Source organism: Cherax quadricarinatus, chromosome 9 (genome assembly GCF_038502225.1).
Source record: "Cherax quadricarinatus isolate ZL_2023a chromosome 9, ASM3850222v1, whole genome shotgun sequence".
Lineage (NCBI taxonomy): Eukaryota > Metazoa > Arthropoda > Malacostraca > Decapoda > Parastacidae > Cherax > Cherax quadricarinatus.
In genome coordinates, this window is record NC_091300.1 from 14,875,399 (window position 1) to 14,887,898 (window position 12,500).

At 37.9% G+C, this 12,500-nt stretch overlaps 1 protein-coding gene across 1 annotated transcript in view; it reads right to left on the reverse strand.

Annotated features, from left to right (window-relative positions):
* Window positions 1-12,500, reverse strand: part of LOC128686206 (uncharacterized) — a 173,306-nt gene that overhangs the window by 127,444 nt on the left and 33,362 nt on the right. The gene's annotated exons all lie outside the window — the stretch shown is intronic.

Below are 12,500 nucleotides of genomic sequence, written 5' to 3' on the forward strand. Positions count from 1 at the left end.
ATTAACCCAAAAAAATTTTTTAAATTCGGAAAACCCCCCCAAAAAAGTCAAAGTGATGTATTTCCACTGGGGATCCTTGAACTCCTGTCCATCTTGTATCGCGGTATCAGTGGAAACTTTAAGCATATTTCCTAACGCTTGTTCCCCTTGTTCACCAAGTAGTAAACAACAGGTATTCGGGTGTTAATAGACAGCAGTGGGTAGCATCCCGGGGAAGAGGATCAAAGGACCCCCCAGTGAAAATAAGCAAGGCTAAAGGGCTTGCTTGATTATCCTGTGTTACTAACCCTCTGAGGTAATAAACCAATAAAACCTTTCCTTCCAATGTTTTGTGGCATAATCAGGGAATATGGGGGTGTGTGGGGAGCGTATTCCTTGTACATATAATAATTCCATTATCAAGGAACAGGGTGAAGAAAATAAGTATTTGACATCTTATAAATGAAAAGTTGTACCTCTCTTGTAGACCTGACACCGTCAGATGGCACAGGTACACCAGAAAAATTTCCCGACGTAGTCTGGCAACATAAACTTATTGTAATACAAAATTGTAATATAATATTTTAACATATCCTATATTTAAATACAAAACAAATGCACATCCGGCACTATGCATTTTTGTATTATTTCGCTGGTTAATACATTTTAAAGGCTGTTGACTACACTGAAGTCATTAGGGTACACGTAACCTGTCCACTACGAAACAGGAATAATTTACTCCCTCAAATAGGAATTAAAGTGAACTTTATTCTCAGTATACATACATACATACATACATACATACATACATACATACATACATACATACATACATACATACATACATACATGCATACACATACATGCATACACACACACACACACACACACACACACACACACACACACACACACACACACACACACACACACACACACACACACACACACACACAGACACACACACACACACACACACACACACACACACAAACACACACACACACAGACACACACACACACACAGACACACAGACACACCTACACACACACACACAGACATACACACACACAGACATACACACACACACACACAGAAAAGAGGCACTAAACTATAGACCCGTGTCATTGACGTGTATAGTATGCAAAATTATGGAGAAGATTATCAGGAGGAGAGTGGTGGGCACCTGAACAAAAAGGAGTATAATGCCACAGCCCGGGTTCAAGGCAATCTGTGTCACAAAACCCTTTTGGAGTTTTATGATAAAATAACAAAATAAGACACAGAGAGAGAGGGGTGGGTCGATTGCATCTTCTTGGACTGCAAGAAGGCCTTTGACCTGTTCCTCACAGGAGATTATCAAAGCTAGAGCATCAGGCGCATATAACAGGAAGGGCACTGCAATTGATCAGAGAATACCTGACAGGGGGGCAACAACGAGTCATGGTACGTAATGATGTATACAGTGGGCACCTGTGACAGGCGGGTCCCACAGTCAGTCCTAGGACCAGTGCTATTTTGGTATATGTGAACGACATGATGGAAGGGTTAGACTCAGAAGTGTCCCTGTTTGCAGATGATGTGAAGTTAATGAGGAGAATTAAATCTGATGAGGACCAGGCAGGACTTCAAAGAGACCTGGACAGACTGGACACCTGGTCAGCAAATGGCTTCTCGAATTTAATCCTGCCAAATCAAAGTCATGGGAAAATAGGGGAAGGGGACAGAAGACCACAGACAGAGTATAGGCTAGGTGGCCAGACTGCAAACCTCACTCAGGAGAAAGATCTTGGGGTGAGTATAACACCGAGCATGTCTCCGGAAGCAACATCAATCAGATAACTGCTCGCATATGGGGGCCCGGCAAACCTGGGAAAAACTTCCCATACCTTTGAAGGAATCATCAAGACACTGTACACCTTTGTCGGCCCATCGGGGTATCAGACCCGTTTTGGGAAACCCACTTTATAAAGCCCTCGAAACCCACAAAAAAAAGGGCACAAACTGCCCCGGTCTTACTTTAAAAAAATTTGGAAAAAAAAAAGGGGGGGAAAAAAAATTTTTAAAAAAAAAAACAAATTTTTTAAATTCTTTTTATGAAAAAATAAAATGCACAAAGGGGGGGGGGTTTTCTTTTTTTGATAAAAAGGGGTTTAAATTTCCAAAATTAAAAGCAAAAGGGCCAGGAAATTTTTAATTGTCGAAAATTCAGGGGCAAAACTCAAACAAAAATTTTAAAAACCCCCCGGGGCCCCAATTTTCCTAATTATTTTTTTATATTTAAAAATTTTAATTAATAAATTCCCCCTTTTAATATAATTAATAGGAAAATTTAAACAAAACCCGGGGGGGCTTAAAAGAGGACAAGGGGCCTGGAGAAAGGTTTCCCCTTTTTCCTGAAATCAAATAAGAAAAGGGGCCGGACCACGCGGATAGGGGTGGGGGAAAAATTATAAAAAAATTTTATATAAAAATTTAAAAAATAATAAAAATTTTAAATTTTTCCTCAAATAAAAATTATCCCTTAAAAATATAAAAAAAAAATTTTTTTTAATAAAAAAAATTTTAAATTAAAAAATAAAATAAAAAAAGGTTTGCGAAAGGGGGTTTTCCGACTGGGGAATTCCTATGGAAATTTAAAAAGGGGAAATTTTAGGAAAGGGGGGGAACATAAACACAAAAAAATTCGGTAAAAGGGAAAAAATTTAAAAAAAAAAAAAAAAAGGGGCCCAATTAATTGGAAAAAGGTGGGAAGTTAAAGTTTTCTGCATAATTTAAATAATGGAAAATTTTTAAAAAATTTAAAAAGGGTTTAAAAAGTTGGGGGGGGGGAAATTTGCCAAAAAATTATAATAAAATATATAAAAATTTAAAAAAAAAAAAAAAAACCCCCAAAACCACCACAAAATAAAATTTAATATATAATTTATTTTTAATTTAAAATTAAAATTTTTAAAAAAATTTTTTAAAAATTTTTAAAGGGGAAAAACCTTTTTTGGGGGGGCCCTATCCTGAAGAAATGATCGGGTTTTTGTTTCCACTTTTAAAAAAATTTTTCCCCACCCCTAATTTTATTTTTTGGGAAAATTTTTTCAACAGAAAAAAATTTTTTTTAAAAATTTTTTTTTAAAATTAAAAAAAAAAATTAAAAAATTTAAATTTTAAAAATTTTTACCCTTTAAACCCCCCTTTTTTTTCACACAAAAAAAACCTTTCTTTTTTTAAAAAAATTTTCAAGGGGAAAACCCCCTCCCCCTTTTTTTTTGGGGAGAAATAATTTCCCAGCCTCCCAGCAGTAACATCTGGTACCTGGGGGGGGGGCTAAGATCCCTTTTAAAGGGACCTCAACTGGTGAAAACACGGGGAAAAAATTGGGCCCCCAACCCCTCTAAGTGTAAAATCCCCGCAAAACCGGGAAAAAATCAATGTTGTCGGGAAACCTCCCGAAGTCTCTACTCCTATCCAACAGTACCCTCTTGGGGGCCCTTTTCCAGGCCATCGAATGTCCTCAAGAAAAAATTGAATAAACCCGTACTTTACCTGCTTTTCTGTCTTCGTGTTTGGCTTCCAGTGCACTAGTCAAGAAGATTGTCCCTGAACGCTTGAGAGACTTGGTAGGAGCTCAAGACCCCAGGTTTACTGAAGCAGCGATGCGGTGGGACACCCTTGCAGACTCCTCCAGTAGACCAGCTCCTCCCAAAGAGCACAAACAGTTCCACTGGGACAAACCATTCATGGAAAAAATCGCCAACACAATGTTCACCAACGCTTCAGGAAAAGACAAAGCTCGTCTCCTGGCGGCGAAGGCACCACACTCAGGAGATTTCCTTCTAGCTGTTCCCAATTCCTCCCTGGGCACTCGACTCGACCCACAGGCCATTCGGATTGGTGTTGCTCTTCGCCTAGCCGCCCCCATCCTTACCGAACATAGGTGTATTTACGGTAGGGCGACAGCTGATCAATTCCGACTTCATTGTCTCGTGTGTCACACAGCAAAAGGGAAGTATGCCAGACATGAGGAGGTCAATGACATCATAAAGAGAAGCCTCGCCAGCCCGTTGCCCATCTCAACGGGGACCCCAAGTGCAGAGGTCTGACGGAAGTCAAAAGCATCCTGATGGAGCCACTATGCTACCCTGGAAGGATAGAAAGCAGATTGCCTGTGACTACACCTGTGCAGCCACATTGGCAGACACCTACTTGCCATACTCCACAGCTGAGGGGGGTGGAGCTGCCAGCCACAGGGAGACCCAGAAGATCCGCAAATATGAAGACCTTCCCCCTTGCTATAACTTCGTCCCAATAGGGTCAGAGACCCTTGGAGCATGGAGCAAGTGTGTTCTAAAGTTCCTCAAAGATCTTGGTGAAAAGCTCATCGTAGAAACCAAGGACCACAGGGCGACCAGTTTTCTCTTTCAGAGACTCAGCGTCGCGATGCAGAGAGGAAATGCCTGCACCATTCTGGGCACGTGGCCCACCGCCGGGGAGCTGGACGAAGTATTCGAGATGTAGCTCTGACTTGTTATCTATGTTGTTTTACTTTCTGTTGTATTTTTGTCAATGTTTTGTCAATGTATTTTGTCTTTAAATAAAATATATATTAAATACAGGGGGTGGTAGGAGAAAATCCCCAAACAGCGTCAGGGAGAACCTCGAGTTTTCTCTGAAGCAAGTTTTTTCTTTTCTCTGAGGATGAGGGTCCCCAGGACAGTTCTAGAGGTGGTACCTCCCTATATATATATATATATATATATATATATATATATATATATATATATATATATATATATATATATATATATATATATATATATATATATATATATATATATATATATATATATGTATATATATATATATATATATATATATATATATATATATATATATATATATATATATATATATATATATATATATATATATATATATATATATATATATAGGACACAAATTGAAAAAATCAACAATACAGCATCAGAACCCCTGCGGATAGCATGTGAAGATCCCTAAGGTAGTATTCTATTATTCCTATGTTATGTAAACGACATGCCTATCAGTGTCAAGTGCAAACTCCTACTGTATGCAGATGACAGTGCTCTGTTAGTGTCAGGGAAAGACCCACAAGAAACAAGTTATAGCTAATGTAATAACACTGGAACTGGAGTCCTGCAGCAAATGGTTAGTAGACAACAAACTATCGTTACACCTCGGGAAAACGGAAGCCATACTCTTTGGCACGAAACATAAACCGAGAAAGGTAAATAATTTTAATGTCTGGTGCAGTGGGGAACCCATCACTTCAGTTTCCTCAGTAAAATATCTGCGAATCCCCTTTGACCCATGCATGTCTGGAGAACTGATAAGGAACAGTGTAGCAAAGAGAGCGAATGTCAGACTGAAGTTCCTCTACAGACAAGCACAGTGTCTACCTACTGAGGCTCGCAGGACCCTTATACAATGTCATATGGACTACGCATGATAGACTGCAAATCACGCAGAACAAAATGGTAAGATTCATCCTGAACCTGGGTCCAAGAGAACATGTAGGCCAGGATGAATTACAATAATTGGATATTCTAAATGTTAAAAACAGAGTAAAACAACTGAAGTTAAACCACGTTTATAAAATTGTTCAAAAACAGTGTAGAGAATATCTTGTTGCGAAATTTGTCAAGACTGGGAACCAAAGCAATCTTAGTATTAGGGGGAGGAGAGCACAACTTTGTAGTACCCACAGTCAGTGGCCAGTGGCCAACCTTACCCGGTAGATCATCAGATGCAGCTCTGTCCACCTGACCTCAACATTCTGAACCTGACTATAAATACTCACATACCTTCCACCCCAGGTAGATCTGTTTGTGACTTGAAAAAGCCCACTGTATGGGCGAAACGTTGTCAATAAAGGATCACATTAAACTGCATATGTGTTTATGTTTCCACCTTTTATTGTACAGCAGGCACATTGTACAGCCAGTCATAGCATGAACCAGTTCAAGATGAGAGCCAAAAGTTGCCTAATGAAAGTAGCGACAGAAAGGGAGGAGAATGATTTTTTTAATTTTTTTAGCTAACACACATGTTAATATAAATAATTTATTTTACCTTATTCCTAGTATATCTCCTTTGCCTGGAGTTTACCTGGGGAGGGTTTCGAGGGTCAACGCCCCCGCGGCCCGGTCTGAGACCAGGCCTCATGGTGGATCAGGGTCTGATCAACCAGGCTGTTACTGTTGGCCGCACGCAAGCTGACGTACGAACCACAGCCCGGTTGGTCAGGTGCTGATTTTAGATGCCTACCCAGTGCCTTCTTGCTGACAGCCAGGGGTCTATTGGTAATCCCCCTTATGTATGCTGGGAGGCAATTGAACAGTCTTGGGCCCCGGACACTTATTGTGTTGTCTCTCAGTGTATTCGTGGCACCCTTGCTTTTCATCGGGGGAATGTTGCATCTCCTGCGAGTCTTTTGCTTTCATGAGGAATGATTTTCGTGTGCAGGTTTGTACCAATCTCTCCAGGACCTTCGAAGTGTATATTATCTTGTATCTCTCTCGCCTGCGTTCGAGATATTATCTCCTTTATAGTATAATAATAAGATATAATATAATCTCCTTTATAGTATAATAATAATGTATTAAAAGGACCCCAATGGAAATAAGTCACTTTGTCTGACTTTTTTGGGTTATCCCAGGTTCTCTACACATATGCTGTTATGTATCAAAATCTATGTAACTATATTTGTGTATACCTGAATAAACTTACTTACTTGCTTAGCGCAATTTAATTTAGCCTAATCCAACTAAATATATTTTAGATAAGTTTACAATAATTTAATAATAAACAAACACAATGAAATATATTTTTTTAGCTAGGTCCCGAATGATTTTTTGCGAAATTATTGCATGTGCAAATTTTCGTTTGTCTTATTCGACAAGAAGAACGTTGCTATTTGCAAATTCGCAAGTTTTACCTTTAAGCTTGCTTACTTAATGATTACTTACTTGACAAAGCCCTGTTTTTCACATTAATAATTAATTAGGAATTAGTCTATCGTTGTAGGTGATATCGTAGAAACAATAACATAAGGGTGCTAAATGAAGTAAACCATAATGCTTGGGTTTACTGGTTTATCCTAAGACATAAACTTTCCAAGGACAGTCCAAAATCCGAACGCCTCCTACTCAACACTGAGCATTATTAAAATACCTAAGTTACTCATTAAAATAAAACTTTCTATAGGAGTTTATTTTAAAGAAAATGACGAGAGTGTTTGGGGTAACTACGTTATTAGTCTCTGGTAATTCCTGTTGTTTCCAAGACCATCCTTAGAATTACCTCTGGTGAGACCTGTAGGTGACTGGGCTGAAAAATATTGACACAAAATCTGGGTGGATAAGTAACAGAGAGGTTCGATCCTGGGTCGGGTGGAGAAATGATCTCTTGACACTGGGTAAAAGAGGATCTAAAATAATAATAATAATAATAATAATAATAATAATAATAATAATAATAATAATAATAATAATAATATTATTATTATTATTATTATTATTATTATTATTATTAATGATGGTGATGATACTAACAATATAATAATAATAATAATAATAATAATAATAATAATAATAATAATAATAATAATAATAATATTTATAATTTTATATACGGAAGCGATGAACCGGTCATGGTACAGCAACTGGGGAATAAGAGGTAAATCAGATTTCATTTGAAGATGAAGATAGCTACCACAGGCAAGGTAGACTGTCTACACACCATCAACTCTTCAACGCAAAACACAAGAAATACAAGAACTCTTCATCAGCATCCAATATCTTTCCTTGAGTAGAAAATCAATAATGAGAGAAGCGTGTTTTAGAAGATCAGAGCTTCTCTAAGACACTCAGAACTTATCTTAAAAGATTAGAACTTGTCTTATATATATATATATATATATATATATATATATATATATATATATATATATATATATATATATATATATATATATATATATATATATATATATATATATATATATATATGTGTGTGTGTGTGTGTGTGTGTGTGTGTGTGTGTGTGTGTGTGTGTGTGTGTGTGTGTGTGTGTGTGTGTGTGTGTGTGTAAAAAACTGTATATTTTCTGTAAATATGTTAATTTGTATTTAAATATATGGCCAAACTGTATTTAATAATATTTATGTCATAGAAAACAAAAAGCCTGCGTCTGGTCAGGTGACTCGCCATCTTGGTTTTGAATTTTGTACAAACGTTGGTGTAATGGGAAGAATTTTTCGTGCTCTAGACGTTAAAATTGTGTTGACACCTCTCAAATAAGAGGCGAAATTGGTGGATGTACATTCCTGCATAACTTGAGATATCAGACGACTGGACAAGACAGCTCTCTAGATTTGTGTGTAATTCTGGCCAGCATTATTTTCATAGATTTAGTTAGAGTGAGGTTTTCTGAGTATGATACACATTAATCTCCAGTCAAATTGGTGAGTGATATTAAGATATATTTTCCTTCTGTTATGTAATTGTGTATATATATAACCATTTATTATTTTTAATATAGAGTCCACAAATTTATATATTTACCAGTATTCCTGGTGTATGTATATTTTATTTAATTAATAGGCCCAGAGCAACTTGTGGTTATGACAGTGGTAGGTATCGAAGGGGGACATTTTTTGCGACCTAGGTGTCCCAAATTCCCACTTGTCTATGTAACATTGATAAATAATAATTATCTTTGTTATCATTTACTGTTATGTACATAATTAGTTACATTCAGATAAATGCAATTTTCCACAATATATATATATATATATATATATATATATATATATATATATATAAATATATATATATATATATATATATATATATATATATATATATATATATCGGGAAGAAGGAGCAGTCCTATCAAGGGTATATTATCAGAACACTTAAGATGGCAGGTAAATTTTACAAACTAAGTATCTATTTACTGCCAGGTGAATCAAGACAGCGTGTCCCCAAGAGATTTGCCCATACTTCTATTCCAGCCAGTGTGTGGTAGATGCCTTATTCCACTACTGTCTGCACACCAAAGGAGAATAGAATATGCCACATAAGCTGCTACTTTAATGTGAATTCCAATTCCATCCCATAGAGAGTAGCGGTTAGTTTATTGTTCACTCCACATCCATTCAGTGAACGATGTATGGATAAACTCTGTTTTTCTTCCCAAACATGGATATATTACCAGTGTGCTGCCACACTATACTATATGATCATTACACAGTGGGAACAATAACTGGTTAAGTTTCCCTGTCATATTCTACAGCCTGAGCCGAGAGATTTCATTGAGGCAGTGAAGATATCGAGTTACTATCACTTGTGAATTACCATCTTTCAGGACAGCCTATCCCATACACAGGAGAAATGGTATTTTTGTGAAGATATATCTCCATCCCAGTTCGGGGGGCAGGGGCCAAGATAAATTATGTATAGAAGACAGAGGAGAGAGAAGAGGGTGAAAATAATTCTATGTCAAAGATTATATAATGGACCTAGCCCCGGGATTTTTTTTTTCCCAGCGAGTATTAAGGATGGAGATCTTGATCATTTCTACAACTCTATTCAAACTGCCAATAAGTGCTAAATAACCGAGGTGTGAATAACCAATATACATTGAGCACGATCCACAGACACGCTCACTAGTTTGCTCTCGACAAGACTCATGAAATCGTAATGACACGATTGCAAACAAACTTTACCACGGGCGGGGATAGAACCCGCGATCAGAGAGTCTCAAAACTCCAGATCGTCGCGTTAGCCACTGATCGCGGGTTCTATCCCCACCCGTGGTTTGATTTGTTTGCTCTCGACAACCTTATCTTGGCATTTGTAAAGCATGGATGTACAGAGGTGGTAACACTTATGCAGTTATGACATTTATTACAAAAAATGTTTTGCCACGAGTCGCTTCCTCAGTCATAATGCAGAGACAGCTAAAGTTACAGACATATAGAGAGTGAGGTGGGGTCAAGCGAAGCAGTGCTGGAGAAAGACGAGTAGGCGGTGTGAGTTAGTTCAGTAGTGTCCAGGTCGGCCATCAAATTGTTTGCTGAATGTTTGGAGACTGAAGATGCCTGAGTTTAGTGGGATGGTGTTCGTGATTGCTATTATGGCGGCTTCCAAGCATTCTCGTTTGCGTAGGTCATGAAGATGACCCTACGCAGTGACTCAAAACACATATACTTAATTAATATCACAGAGAGGAATATTATATTACAGTCTTCAGTGAAATGTGGAAAGAGAGAGCAAGAGAGAGAGAGATAGATAGAGAGAGAGAGAGAGAGAGAGAGAGAGAGAGAGAGAGAGAGAGAGAGAGAGAGAGAGAGAGAGAGAGAGAGAGAGAGAGAGAATATATATATCTTAGTTGACACTCACACTAAAGGCAGTGACATGAATGTGTGGTGTTGACCGATGGTGGCGCAGAGGACAATACTGGTGTGTGAGGCGACCGGTCCAGCCGCTGCTTCAATGGACCGGTCCAGCCGCTGCTTCAATGGACCGACCAGCTCCTTCAAGGCTGATGATGTTGGCTCTAGCTTCCTCCCTTTTGAAACTGAGAAAATCCCCGTGTAAACACCGAGGAGGGTGTTCACAGCGGGCATTCCTTTGAACGGGAGGAGACGGGTCCGAAGCTGTCCTTTGAACGGACGGAGATGGGTCCATAGCTATTCTCTGAACGGGTGATGGGCCCGTAGAGAATCATTCAACGGACGGCGACAGGTCCGTAGCGATCCTTTGAACAGATGGAGATGGGTCCATACCCCACAGTTATCCTCTGAGTTTAAATGGGTGTCCTTTGTTACTCGTAACAGTCGGATGGTATCAATATTTAACGCCTTCCCATGAATGTAATCATAATAATAATAATAATAATAATAATAATAATAATAATAATAATAATAATAATAATAATAATAATAATAATAATAATAATAATAATAATAATAATGTGCTACCTTCGCAAAATCATTCAACGAACGCTAGCCGACACGAAAAAAACTGCGTTAATGCACATAATCTTCAGGGTGTTATTGGCAAATAGATGACGCAAATCATTATATTATTGAATAATAATATAAACAGTAATACGTAACAACGTGCTGGGTTCCACCGTAAGTTAGGGTTAGATACGGCGGCAGTTGCTCGAGGCCCTATACACCACCAACAATAACGACGACTAGTAGCCAATGGCTCTTCTACAGGTTAAAATAATTCTTACGACATGAGTCGTCGTAGCCCCTTTAAAAAAACAACAACACACAATTCTTATGTTAGTGACACAGACTGATGTTATCTGTGTGATTATGCGACGGTATTATGTCGTTTGATCACACAGTCCCGAGTTTATAACTTCCAGCAAAAAGTAAAGCTATAGGTCGACCATTGTATTTACGAGGTTATGTACACAGAGAGGTATGTAACTCTCAAAAAATATATAAGGAAATTACAATAAATATGTAGTCTCCTACAAAGGTATAGTTACTAAAAGATGAAAATATAAGATTTCTCTCTTCTTCTTTTTAATAATTATACAGAAAGAGGATTAGCTAGCCTCTTGTTCTCGGCATTATGGTAGCCCTGCACGACCCGCATCAACTCCTAGTACCCAGCAGCTAACGGTAGTCAACAGTAGTACCTAGTAACGTTGGGACAGTAGTCATCAGCATCTCCGGGAGTCGTTCGTGTCAACAGAAAAGGCGGCCATCATTACACGCTCAGATGAGCCTGATGGGAAGGGGGGAGGGGAGGAGAAAATCCTATCCATGTCTGGCTCAAGAGGGATAGGGAGGTTAATGGTAGGGGTGGGGAGAGGTGAACTGTAAATGGTTGAAGTGCGGATGGGGCTGGGAGAGAGAAGGCAATGATGGGGGGAGGGGGCTCAGGTCCGTCTCTAGTCTGAAACAATAGCGTAGTACATTCATAGTGTTATGCGTTTTCGGGCTATGGAGGGGACATTGTGGAGCGTATCTCCTGGGAGATATGTGTTCAGAAAATGATATAGTGTCCACACACATGGTCCAGTGACGAGAGACCAAATGAACACTAAATCAATAGACAGAGAGAGAGAGAGAGAGATAGACTGGGACATCGTCAATATATATTCTGAAATATTCTGCATATTCTGAAATCACCTGTTTACTGTGATCTTATTGCATATATATATATATATATATATATATATATATATATATATATATATATATATATATATATATAAATATATATATATATATATATATATATATATATATATATATATATATATATATATATATATATATATATATATATATATATATATATATATATGCATATATATATATATGCATATGTGCTTCAAAAACTATTTCACTTATTATATGGTGATTATGTTCCAGCTTTTCCCAGGGTGGATGGTGGTGGGTCGTCCTCTGACAAGTGTTCGGAGAAGTCTTCTTATCTCTGTACAGAAACCA